We start from the raw sequence: 14,150 nt of genomic DNA on the forward strand, positions 1-14,150 counted from the left end.
GGGTTTGGAACGTATGGTCAGACTGTGATAATTTCATAGCCTGCTTTGACCTTGAATGGAAGCACCACTCTATCAAAGGTCAGAAAAAGAGTGCGGGTGTGCAATCAGGAAGAATCTAGCTTTTCATCACCTGATGGATGGCAATGACACCCTGATCAGAGAGGTAAGATTGGATTTCTGCCTCAATCAGACTGTCGAGCAGCCTAGTGTAAATAACACCAAGGGAAGATGGTGGTGGTTAGTGTTTAACGTCCCGTCGACAACGAGGTCATTAGAGACGGAGCGCAAGCTCGGGTTAGGGAAGGATGGGGAAGGAAATCGGCCGTGCCCTTTCAAAGGAACCATCCCGGCATTTGCCTGAAACGATTTAGGGAAATCACGGAAAACCTAAATCAGGATGGCCGGAGACGGGATTGAACCACCAAGGGAAGAATTCAGAGTTCTACGGGCCTCAACACGAACAGGATACCTGTGGAGAAGCGAGGCAGCAAGCAGTTGCTGTGCTTGAGAATCAGAAGAAGTCTCCAAAAGCAAAGTGCCATCCCGTAAATGAGACCAGGATTTCACAGGGCCAGCAATGGCATCAACACCTTTCTGAATAATAAATGGATTTACCATTTCGAAGGACTGACCGTCTTCAGTATGTGAAACCATGAGGAACTGTGGTGCAGCTGGAAGAGTCTTTGAATCGTTAGCCTCATTCCGTTTACATTTTGTATATGTTGAGTGTGAAGGTGATTGGCTCACTGTGAGAAAATCCCCCACGATTGCCAGCATCTCCAATGGTGCACTCCTTCCAACCAGGGGCCCCATTCACAAGGGCGTGCACCCACCTTAGGTGATTGTCCACACCGTAAGTCACACCTCCTGAACACCTGACAGAGTGACCAGTCAGCAATTTCGGAAGGTAGCAGCTCAGGCAATCACCCCTCCCGGGATCTGGCCTGTACCTGGGGGTATGTGCGAGCCCTACCTGTCGACCCGGGGCTGGGAAGTATGCATTACCCAGTCAGATGTTACACGTCAGATGCACAAGCCATCAGGAGTGCACAGGGAGGAAGATGAAAAAGAGGAACCTCAAATGCTGAAGCAGAGGAATGAGAGGAGAAGGGAAACCACGAAAGGAAAAGGGAATGAAAAACAGTGGTGAGACTGTTCTTATGTCAGTGACAGACAATGCGGAACATTCCCAATAACACCCCTGACATGGTCCCCAAAGGAGGAGAAGAAAAATAGCAAGAGCACAGGCAAGCAGCACGGAATGGAAAAGGCTGGGGCCCTGTGGTAGCCAAGCACGAACCCGCCAAAGAGTGGCAACCCTCTGGGGTGATGGAAAATATGGTAAAAATAGGCACAGGAGACGAGGAGGAGACTAACAAGGAGACTAAGAGAGGATTGGAAAAAGCTAGTAATGGAAGGAAGAGAAATATGGGGAGATCTCTGGCAAAACAATGATGGCTGGAGAAAAAAAAGGAGGATGCAAGAAATGACCAATAAGTCTGTAACAAACTAAACCAACTTTCTATTTGAGAAATTTTAAAGCAAATACACATCACAAAAGAAAAATGATATTTTTTTAGCGTTGTAGACTACTAAAGTCTACAGTTCAATGGGCAGTTATTTATATGGGAAGTTAACATGAAATACTCTTGTACTAACATACACATTAGATATGGTGTTAGAGTGGACTTGTTTACAATAAATCTAATCATATCACAATGATTCAGAAGAGAGACCTTGATACTGGTTAACTTTACACCGATATGGGAGTCAGTTCCAGTGGGAATTGGAAAAGCAGTCACCTATGATCTACTCCAAGAAACAACTGCAGCATCCACCTCAAGTTATTTAAAGTAACCACTATAAACATGTAGCTTGATAACTGAACAGGGATTTGAACCATTCTCCCACGAGTTAATCAATATGACACACCACATGTAACTGTAAAACCAAACATATTATACAATAAAATATTTGTATTCACAGGTCAACGGATAGACACAACTGACTACACAACATCCGTCAGTCAATGAAGTACTTTTTCCATAAACCAGTAATTTTTGGGGAAACTGGTTTTTTGAAAAGCTTAAATTCCTATTTATATATTTTCGAAGTAAAGAAGCCCACTCACCAAATAGAAGACGTGTCGAGTAGTCATTAAGCACATAGAGGAGACTGTTGGGTAGAGGCTGGTGATGCAGGGGGTTAATGGAAATTGAAGCCAGGAGGATTACGGGGCAAAGGATATGCTGCAACAGTAACTCCCATCTGCGTAGCTCAGGAACTATTCCAGTCCTGTCACAAGTTTATCCTATCCCATCAGAAGCGGGGACACCTGTTTTTGGTTTGGTTTTGTTTAGCTTTAGGGCACAAGAAACAACTGGAGTCATATGCGCCCAAGTCAAAACTATACAACACGAAGACAGAGATGAGTTAAAAAACGACTATACGTCAGTCCCAACTGACATAAGAGATGACAGCTAAAAACATACATGTGGAGAAAGAGCTAAAAAAAGACACCATACAGAAACGGAGGTCCAAAACTAAAAATTAAATGGACTTCACCATATTGCTTTGGCAGATGAAAAGTAAAATGCGGTCGACAGCTCAAAAGTCATTTGCTAAAACGGCCAATAACTCAGATGGCAAACCCAAGCAGGAACGTAAACGGTTAAAAAATGGGCATTCCATCAGGAAGTGGTGGGCAGTTAGAACTTGGGCGCAATGTGTACAAAGTGATGGGGTTGCGCCACTTATCAAATGACAATGGCTAAAAAGGCAGTGCCCAATATACAGCCTAGTTAAAATGACCTCCTCCTAGTGGGAGGGCCGAGAGGTGGTTATCCGAGCCTCTGAGAGAGGCTTAATAAGCCAGAGTTTATTCCCGTGAAGGGAGGACCATTGGTGATGCCAAAGGGACTCCACTTCCCGACAGACGGCAACACAGAGATCATTGGTAGGAATATAGGAACAAGTGGGCTGAGGTACGAGAACTGCAGCCTTTGAAGCAGCGTCAGCAGCATCGTTTCCTGGCAGACCGATATGACCACAAACCCACATCACACCGGCTCCACCAAGAGTGAGCAAGTGAGTTTTCCTGGACCCACTGCACTCAAGGATGGGCAGAGTACAGTGCACAGAGACTTTGAAGTCACTGAGTGAGTCTGAGCAGAGGACACATTTGAAAAGGCTGTGTCGCTGGATATATTACGTGACCTGATACAGAGCGAAGATCTCAGCTTTAAATACTGAGCAGTGTGCTGGAAGCTAACATTGAAAGACTTGGCTGCCAATGATGAAAGCACACCTGACCCCAAAGTCAGTCCGAGAGCCATCAGTGTATACAGAGGTACTATCGCAAAGGTCGTGAAACTAAAGGCGAAAGAGTGAGGCTGGATTAGTGTCCTTAGGAAGCAAATGAAGGCCAAGGTTAACATGGGCCGCTTCATGAAGTCGAGGCAGTGAAGGGTTCACAGCCACTAGGAAAGTTGCAGGTAGTGTGAAGTTAAACCACCGTAGCAAGTGGTGAAAGTGGACTCCAGGAGGTAACAGAGAAGAAGGACACGTCCCATACTGGTGATGCTTCGAAGAAGGAGGCATAGGATTGGTGGCCACACATGGCAGGCAAATGACATGCATACATGCTGAGGAGAAAGTCACGGCAGTAGGACAGTGGTAGTTCAGCAGCTTCAGCACACAGACTCTCAACCAGGCCAGTGTAAAAGGTGCCAGTGGCTAAATGGATGCCACAATGGTGGATAGTGTTGAGATGGCATAAGAGGGATGAACATGCAGATGCATAAACAAAGCACCCACAGTCTAGATTCAAACTCACAAAGGACCGGTACAAATGGAACAGGGTGGTTAGATCTGCACCCCAGGAAGTACCACTGAGAACATGTAGTACATTGAGGGACCGCATAGAGTGGACTGCCAGGTAAGACACATGAGGGACCAAGAGCATTTCCTATTGAGCATGAGCCCCAGGAATTTTGTAGTTTAAACAAATAGAAGAGCAACATGCCCAAGATGTAAAGGTGTATTGTCAGTGGAAAAACGAAAGCCACTGTCGATGTTCGATGAGTATAAACGAGCGAGACATCGCTGAAGACGTCGCTCATTGAAACAGGTCCATGGTGAAATGCAATAGATGGCAAAATCGTCAACAAAAAGGGAGCTGGAGATGCCTGGTGAGAGACAGGCCATTATATGTTTAATTGCAATAGCAAAGAGGACGACGCTCGGGACGGAACCCTGAGGCACACCGTTTTCCTGAGTAAAGGTGTCCAACACGGCAGAACCCACATGCACCTTGAAAACTTGGTCTTTTAAAAATTCCTGAAAGAAACCGAGCAGGTGGCCACGGAAGCCCCACGTGTAAAGAGTACGGAGGATGCCCGCTCTCCAGCAGGTGTCGTGGGCCTTCTCCAAATCTGAAAACGCGGCCACTGTCTGGGATTTCTGCAGAAACCATTCATGATATGAGTGGACAAAGTAACGAGATGGTAAACTGCAGAACGCTACGTTTGAAATCCACACCGTGCACTCGTCAGTAAATTGTGAGATTTGAGCCACCATACCAGCCGTGCATTAATCATACGTTCCATCACCTTGAAAACGCAACCAGTAAGAGAGATGGGGCAATAGCTAGAAGGAAGGTTTCTATCCTCACCGGGCTTAGGTATGGGTATGACGGTGACTTCATGCCAACGTCAAGAAATGTGCCCTCTGCCCAGATGTGGTTGTACATATTAAGCAGAAAGTGCTCACCCGCAAGAGAAAGGTGCTGCAACATCTGAATGTGGATGGCGTCTGGCCCTGGAGCAGAGGATCAGGATGAACTGAGACCATAATCTAGCTCCTTCATAGTAAAGGCGGCAATGTAGCACTCACGATTTGGAGAAGAGAAGGGTATTGCCTGAGCCTCCTTCACTCGTTTCTGATGGAGGAAAGCAGGCTGATAGTGGGAAGAGCTCAAAATGTCCGAAAAGTGGCGGCCCGAGGTGTTGGAGATAGCAATAGGGTTCACGATAACATCGTCTGTTACTGTCAGGCTGGAAATTGGCAAATGGATCTTGATCCCAGAGAGCTGTCTGAAGTTGGTCCACACAACAGAGGAAGGTGTGGAACTGTTAAAAGAACTAGTGAATGAAATCCAGGTGGCTATTTTGCTATCCTGAAGAATGCAATGACACTTTGCATGCATCTGTTTATAACAAATGCAGTTTGCCATTGTAGAATGACAGTTAAAAACGTGGAGAGCACGTATCCCTGTGCAAATTGTGTTGCAGCATGCCTCAGTCCACCAAGGGACTGGGACACAATGTGGTAAAGAGTAAGTGTGAGGAATGGAATATTATGCAGCAGTAAGGATAACGTTTGTGAGATATTCCACCTGTTCATCACAACTGGGGAAATCTTGTTCTTTGAAGGTCGCCAGGAAGGAGGAAAGCTGCCAGTCGGCCTTAGTAAGCTGCCATTTGGGGATGAACACAAATGGGGTAGGAGTCAGCAAATGGATAGCACTTGGGTAATGGTCGCTCGAGCAGGTGTCAGAAAGACTGGACCACTCAAGACAATGGGCAGTTGTGCAGTGCAAAAGGATAGGTCCAAATGGGAACAGGTGTGTGCGGAGTTGGAAAGAAAAGTGGGTGCACCAGTGTTAAGGCAGAAGAGGTTAAGTTGGTTAAGAAGGTCAGCCAAGAGGCCACCTCTCTGACAAGTCCTGGGAGAACCCGAACGGGGATGATGCACATTGAAGTCACTGAGTAGCAGAAATGGGGGAGGTAGCTGCACAATTAGCTGAAGGAAGTCTGCCCTGGTGACACTGAATGATGGAGGGACATAAATGGTACAGAGGGAAAAAAATCAGGTGGGGAAGGAAAAGGTGAACTGCAACAGCTTAAGGGGGGTGGTCAGGGAGATGGGTTGACTATGAATGTCATCCCGTATGAGCAGTACGATGCTCTCATGAGATGGAAATTCTGACGTCAGGAGGAAGGTCAAAATGAATCGGTAAGAAATGAGTCAAAGCAGTCGAGGGCACAATTTCGTTTCCTGAAGGCAGAGTACAAGGGGACACTGCAATGCTAAAAGCAGCCATAAATCCTCATTGTGGGACCGAAGGCTGCGAACTTTCCATTGGAGGAGAGTCACGATGAGGAAGAGATGTTGGGGTATCACCTCGGCGGCTGCTGAGTGACAGCCTGAGAAGAGTCGCTACTACAGGGCACAGAAGCAGGAGGATCTTGGTCCATGGGGTCCACAGAAACATCGGCTTGCTTGTGCGGTCAGTCTGTGGGGTCCAATGTGGAAAAACGGTTGGTAGTGCGCACGGCGACACTGAGGCCGGCCAGGCTAATGTATCATGTGGCAACACCGTCGATGAGGATCTTTGAGTCACGAAGGAGAAGACCATTTCCCTTGGGGGGACTTCTTCAAGCCTTTCTGGTTAGAGAAACACTCGAATGTTGGCTGGCTGGAGGGATGCAAGAAGTGTTCACGGGAGTATTCCTTCTGTCCTTCCCGGCCAACAGGTTGCGTAGATGGTGGCTTCACCCCTGAGGCGAGAGTTTGATGGCTTGTTGCACAGCTGGACAGGGAGATGGAGATGCTAACTTGGCACTAGGTGACTTCACAACCTCAGAGCTAAACTGGAGGTCACACATCTGCATGGCCATGTCCTTCATAGAGCGAGGGAACACAGGAGAACACAGGGTTTGAGGCTAGCTAATAACTTGTGAGTGACTGGTAAGGTACTTTTTCCTTTACCTGGATCTCTTGGACAGCCTGCTCATCAAGATACATGGGACAATCCTGAGAGCAGGCAGCATGGCTGCCATTGCAGCTGATACAGTGGGGAGGAGGTGTTGGACAATTGCCCTTGTGCGCGTCCCTACCACAGGTGACACATTTGGCTTAATGATGACAAGATGTTCTAGTGTGGTTGAAATGATAACACTGGTAGCAGCACATCAGGTTTGGAATGTACAGCCAGACTGTGATAATTTCATAGCCTGCTTTGATCTTGGACGGAAGCACCACTCTATCAAAGGTCAGAAAAAGAGTGGACACTAATGAGGAATCTACCTTTTGCATTACACGATGGACAGCAATGCCACCCTGATCAGAGAGGTAAGATTGGATTTTGGCCTCAGTTAGACCGTCGAGCAGCCTAGTGTGAATGACACCACGGGAAGTATTCAAAGTTCTATGGGCCACAACACGAACAGGGTAGCTGCAGAGAAGCGAGGTGGCACGCAGTTGTGCTTGAGAATCAGAAGTAGTCTCCAAAAGCAAAGTGCCATTCTGTAAACGAGACCAGGATTTAACAGGGCCAGCAATCGCATCAACACATTTCAGAATAATAAATGGATTTACTGTGGTGAAAGACTGACCAGGGTCTTTGAATCATTAGCCTCATTATGTTTTCATTTTACAGACATTGATTGTGGGAAAATCCTGCATGATTGCCAGTGCCTGCAATGTCACACTCCTTACAACTGGGGCACGCGCCCACCTTAGGTGATTGTTCACACCTCAGGTCACACCTCCCGAACCATGATAGAGGGACCAATCAGCAATTTGGGAAGGTTGCAGTGGTCACTGCCACACTGTGGCCAAAGACAGAGAAAGAGTGTGTGTGTGTGTGTGTGTGTGTGTGTGTGTGTGTGTGTGTGTGTGTGTGTATGTATGTATGTATGTATGTGTGTGCGGGGGGGGGGGGGGGGGGGCTACGATATGGTGAGTGGTTAAACAATTTACATTGTGTCACAACTTTCCTTACTACATTAATTACAGTTTTTCTTCTCCCTGAATTTTAATTCCTTGTACAAATTTCTCCTTGATTTCTACGTGTTCTATGAACAGGCTGAATAACATCTGAAAGAAGCTACAACCCTACCACACTCCCTTCTCGGCCACTGCTTCCCTTTCACATCCTCTGATTCTTATAATTGCAATCTGGTTTCTGTACAAGTTGTAAATGACCTTTTGCTCCTGGTGTTTAATGCATGCTAGCTTCAGAATTTCAGAGGAAGTATTTCAAATGGCTCTGAGCACTATGCGACTTAACTTCTAAGGTCATCAGTCGCCTAGAACTTAGAACTACTTCTTAAACCTAACTAACTTAAGGACATCACACACTTCCATGCCCGAGGCAGGATTCGAACCTGCGACCGTAGTGGTCACACGGTTCCAGACTGAAGCGCCTAGAACCGCACGGCCACACCGGCCGGTGGAAGTATTCCAGTCAACACTGTCCAGACCTCTTTAAATCAAAAAATGCTGTGTATGTAAGAGATTGTGTTTCTTCAGTCCATCTTCTAAGATAAGTCATAGGGTCAATATTGCCTACATTTCTCCAGAACACATATTTCTCTTCCATGAGTTTGGTTTCTACCAGTTTTGCAATTCTTCTGTAGTGTTTTGTGTCAGTCTTTTGCAACCACGGATTTTTGAACTGACAGTTCAGTAATATTCAGACCTGTCAGCACATGGCCTCTTTGGAAATGAAATTATTACAGTCTTCTTGAAGACTGGGGGTATTTTGCCTGTCTCATATCTTGTGCACTAGGTGGAACAGTTTTGTCATGGGCAGCTTGCCCCTGAAGATCTCAGTAATTTTGAGGGAATACCGTCTTCTCCAGGGGCCTCGTTTTGACTTGTGTCTTTAAGTTCTCTGTCAAATTCTTCTCACAGTATCCTGTCTCCCATCTCACATCATTTACTTCCATCTTCATTTACTTCCTCTTCCCCTTCTATAACACCACCATGAAGTTAGTTTCCCTTTTGCATTTTCTGTCAATCTCATTTTTTAGACATTTTGCCTGCTTCATTAGCTACAGTTTTGTTTATTTTCTCCTTTTGTCAATTCAATTCAGTATCTCCTGTGTTATTCAAAGATTTGTACTTGGTCTTGCCTTTCACACATTTGATCCTCTGCTGCCTTTACTATTTCACCTCTTAAAGCTACCCGCTTGTCCTGTATTGCATCCCTTTCTGCTGTTTAAGTCAACTGTTGCCTAATGCTTACCGAGAGTGCATCTTCTACATTTCCTACCTTTCTGCCATATCTCAAGTTTTAATCTGCAATTCATAAACAATAAATTATGGCCAGAGTCCACATCTGCCACTTAAAGTTCAAAATCTGGTTTCAAAATCATTGTCTTATTATAATCATTATATTGGAAATCTTCCGACGTCTCCAGGTCTCTTCCATGTATACAGGAATCTTCTTACCTGGTTCACAAAACTAATATTAGGGATTAAATTACAATCACTACAAAATTCTACCATGTAAGTACCTCCTCTTCATTCCTTTCCGTCTGTCCATTTTCTCCTATTTTCCCTTCTCTTCCTTTTCCTCCTATTGAATTCCAGTCCACAATCACAATGACATTTTCCTCTGCCTTAACTATTAGAATAATTTCTCTTATCTTACCTACACTCTTCCAATCACATCATGATCTATGGAGCTAGTTGGCATATCAACTTTTAAAGCTGTGATGGGCATTGACTTCGCGTCTGTCTTGGCTATGATGAAGTGTTCATTATGGTATTCATATCAGCCTACTGGCATTCATATTTTCTCATTCATTATTAAACCTACTCCTGCATTATCCCTATTTGATTTTGTATTTATAATCCTGTTTTCACCTGATCAGTAGTTTTGTTTTTCCTACTATCGTACTTCACTAATTGCCACTACATCTAAATTTAACCTATTGGTTTTCCTTTTTAAATTACCTACCTTGCCTAAATCTCCCCCACACACCACCACCACCACCACCACCACCACCACCACAGGAAGCATGCAAGGGATAAGTCCCTGCAGTCATGCTATTCATCAGTGTCCTTGGTGGCTCAGATGGACAGTGTGTCTGCCATGTAAGCACGAGATCCTGGGTACGAGTCCCGTTCGGGGCACACATTTTCAGCTGTCACCATCAAGGTATATCAACAACACCTGTCAGCAGCTGAGGGTTTCATTAATTATCATTTATTCTAGAGAAGCTGCACGGTCATCAATGGTATCTGTTCGATCGAGAACAGTTACTATCTTCATATATAGTTAAATGGCTACCCGGCCATTGACCTTCATCTGTGCGAATGCACACAGGTTACTCAAACTCTTACAGGAATCGTCACCCTAGTGTGCGCGAGTAATGAGTGGATGGGCAAATATCTATTAGGTACATTACGTATGTAAATTGTGGACAGTTGGGAGTGTGGGTCTCACGGGAAGCGTGCAAGAGGTAAGTCCCTGCAGTCGCGCTATTCATCTGTGTCCTCAGTGGCTCAGATGGACAGAGTGTCTGCCATGTAAGCAGGAGATCCCGGGTTCGAGTCCCAGTCGGGGCACACATTTTCAGCTGCCCCATCGAGGTCCAGGATCTCTCTCTTCAGATGCACCTGAAGCTCCTTTTACACCTGAGGTTTTCTCTCCATTAAGAATTACATGCTGTGTTCTTAACAAATAGAACTTCTCCGTCTAATCACAAATCTGGTCTGATATTTTATATGCTCATTTTTGTCCATTAGCTGACAGTGCTGAACTGTACAGAACACCTTCTGGAAGTCCATAGACACAATATCAATCTATTCGCCATTATCTACTGGGTTATTCCATCCCAAAGTGATCATGGGCCTCTTGCTCATTGGGCTTCAATTTTCCAGAAGATTGCTGTGGGTGTAGACCTGTCCCAGAAATGAACCTGCGAAAATTTTTAAATCATGAGCTTAAGTGTATGAGAAACAGTGGTCATCTTTTAGGATGGCTTTTCAAGGAATGTGCATGAAAATAAACAAAACCCAATGTTTGAAGCTCTTGTATTACAAGACAAAAGCAAGCAGCAAACGCTTATTTTTAGGTCTTTCATAACTTTTAGCTGTGAATCAGAGAAATAAAGTGTGACAGAATGTTAAGCATTTTGTGAGCCAGTATTATGCATGAAAGTGGCTGAAAAAAACTGCAAAGAAAAAGGCACAGATTTTTTGACCCTTTTTGGGATCAGATATATCAGGAAGAAAAAATGGAAAGGAACTAGAACTTGGCACATTATTCTATTAGCATATCTTCCTGCTTAGCCAATTATTTTCGATTATACTCAATCACAAACACAGCACTGAATTTTAAATTACAATGAGGCAAGTCCATATTTAAATGTTGCAAAAGAGTCCTTTCAGAAATTTCCCTTTCCAGTGCCACTGGAAAGAGCACAATTTTCTGCACTGGAAGCATCCTGTTGGATCTTACAGTCAGCTCAGCAAAGGCGCCACATATGAGGTTGAACTTCAAGAAAAGTCATGTGTAATATGTTAAGATTGCAATACGGTACAGGTTTCTGAACCCATAACTTAAAGACACGCAAGAATGGCATCTGGTAGATTAATGCTGGTGTTACAACTAGCAAAGAAAACCATGGAAATTTGATAACTCAACCAGTTCAAAACCACTAGTTGAGTAAGTTTCTGCACCTATACTGGTAGTGACCATGTATGGTCGCAAAGGCAAGAGGGGTATTATGTTGTTATCAAACATTGCTTATTCTGTTACATGTAGATGGCAGTGTTTGTTGATTTCTTCATCAAGGTTCCAAAGTCTCAGTCAGGTTTTTTGCCATGGTTTCCAAGCTGATATGTGGGTCTCTTCATGTTGGTTCCCAAGCTGGTGCTGTTTAAAACTACTGCTTCATGGGATTAAATTTTTCTTCAGTATGGTGGCTATAATCTTAGCAAGGCTTGGGAACCAGCGATTGGGTTAATCAAGAGTAAATCGAGCAAATGTATAGTTGTGACGACCACGGCGGACAGACGGTTTAACCGTGACTGTGGCTACAATCTTAGCAAGGCTTGGGAACCAGCGATTGGGTTAATCAAGAGTAAATCGAGCAAATATATAGTTGTGAAAACCACGGCGGACAGAGCCATCACACCGACGTCATCTCAGACGCCGTCGCAATCTGTTCCACCGCGCGACCATGGCGCGGGCGCAGACGGCGGAGTGAGCGCAATGCGGGCGGAGGGTATTTAAATCGGCCACCGCCGCGACCGAACCCAGTTCCCCCTGAGCAGCCATAGTATACGGATCTCCATGCCGGCACGTTCACAGGAGCTCAGTCCGTCAGTTCACCTGATGATGGCGACATGTATGATTGCCGAAATATTGTGCCCGTTGGACACTGTAGACCGGCAGTACACCCGTGGATATTTTGATCATACTGAATGTGTTCCAGGTGCTCCAATGGTAATGCACCATTTTGGTTGCAACTCATAAAATTTAGAATACCCAATTTCTTGCTCTGTGTTGTCTTTTCAATATTGAATAAACAACTATTTCAAATGTACAAGCAATAGGAATTTCTGTTTTTGTTCCATTAGGACTTCTAATTAAGATAAAATCCTCCTTTCCTGGACAATATATACAGGGATCATATATGAATTTCACAGTATCAGATTAAACTATTGTCCAGTGGCTTCATAGAGGGACATCTTTCGATGAAAATTGTATAATTTGCCAATCAGCACTGTTGCTTGACCTGGCACTGTGCATTTAACAAGCTGTACCATCTTGCAATGGTAGCACACTGCGAGTGATTTTAGTTTTCAATCTTAATTATCTTCCATTTCGCTGAATCGACTCTGAGATACAGAAAAATGTTTCTAGCAGAGGAAAGTGTGCTCTTTCCATTAGTGCTTCAAAGGAGAATGTCTGAAGTGACACTTCTGCAATATTTGCACCTGGACTTGGCTCACTTTCTACAGTTTTATATTTGACACATTTTGGGGGTACTTTGATGCATTACAACACCGGCTCACAAAGTGTTTTCCACACTACTACATTGTGTTTTTCTGACTCAGGGACAAAAATTGTACAGGATCTGAAAATAAGAGGTTCCTAGTTGCTGTTCCCCTGTATTAAGAAAGGTTCAAACAATTGAGTTTGCCCACTTTCACCGCACCCTTATATATATATATGTCTGCTTGTGTCTGTATATGTGTGGATGGATATGTGTGTGTGTGCGCGAGTGTATACCCGTCCTTTTTTCCCCCTAAGGTAAGTCTTTCCGCTCCCGGGATTGGAATGACTCCTTACCCTCTCCCTTAAAACCCACATCCTTTCGTCTTTCCCTCTCCTTCCCTCTTTCCTGATGAGGCAACAGTTTGTTGCGAAAGCTTGAATTTTGTGTGTATGTTTGTGTTTGTTTGTGTGTCTGTCGACCTGCCAGCACTTTCATTTGGTAAGTCACATCATCTTTGTTTTTAGATATATTTTTCCTACGTGGAATGTTTCCCTCTATTATAACTACACTCCTGGAAATTGAAATAAGAACACCGTGAATTCATTGTCCCAGGAAGGGGAAACTTTAGTGACACATTCCTGGGGTCAGATACATCACATGATCACACTGACAGAACCACAGGCACATAGACACAGGCAACAGAGCATGCACAATGTCGGCACTAGTACAGTGTATATCCACCTTTCACAGCAATTCAGGCTGCTATTCTCCCATGGAGATGATCGTAGAGATGCTGGATGTAGTCCTGTGGAACGGCTTGCCATGCCATTTCCACCTGGCGCCTCAGTTGGACCAGCGTTCGTGCTGGATGTGCAGACCGCGTGAGACGACGCTTCATCCAGTCCCAAACATGCTCAATGGGGGACAGATCCGGAGATCTTGCTGGCCAGGGTAGTTGACTTACACCTTCTAGAGCACGTTGGGTGGCACGGGATACATGCGGACGTGCATTGTCCTGTTGGAACAGCAAGTTCCCTTGCCAGTCTAGGAATGGTAGAACGATGGGTTCGATGACGGTTTGGATGTACCGTGCACTATTCAGTGTCCCCTCGACGATCACCAGTGGTGTACGGCCAGTGTAGGAGATCGCTCCCCACACCATGATGCCGGGTGTTGGCCCTGTGTGCCTCGGTCGTATGCAGTCCTGATTGTGGCGCTCACCTGCACGGCGCCAAACACGCATACGACCATCATTGGCACCAAGGCAGAAGCGACTCTCATCGCTGAAGACGACACGTCTCCATTCGTCCCTCCATTCACGCCTGTCGCAACACCACTGGAGGCGGGCTGCACGATGTTGGGGCGTGAGCGGAAGACAGCCTAACGGTGTGCGGGACCGTAGCCCAG

General features: G+C 45.2%; 1 protein-coding gene across 4 annotated transcripts in view; it reads right to left on the reverse strand.

Moving 5' to 3' along the window:
• Positions 1 to 14,150, reverse strand: part of LOC126248031 (tetratricopeptide repeat protein 39B-like) — a 332,375-nt gene that overhangs the window by 132,729 nt on the left and 185,496 nt on the right. The window lies entirely within an intron of this gene.

Source organism: Schistocerca nitens, chromosome 3, assembly GCF_023898315.1.
Source record: "Schistocerca nitens isolate TAMUIC-IGC-003100 chromosome 3, iqSchNite1.1, whole genome shotgun sequence".
NCBI classification, from domain to species: Eukaryota; Metazoa; Arthropoda; class Insecta; order Orthoptera; family Acrididae; genus Schistocerca; species Schistocerca nitens.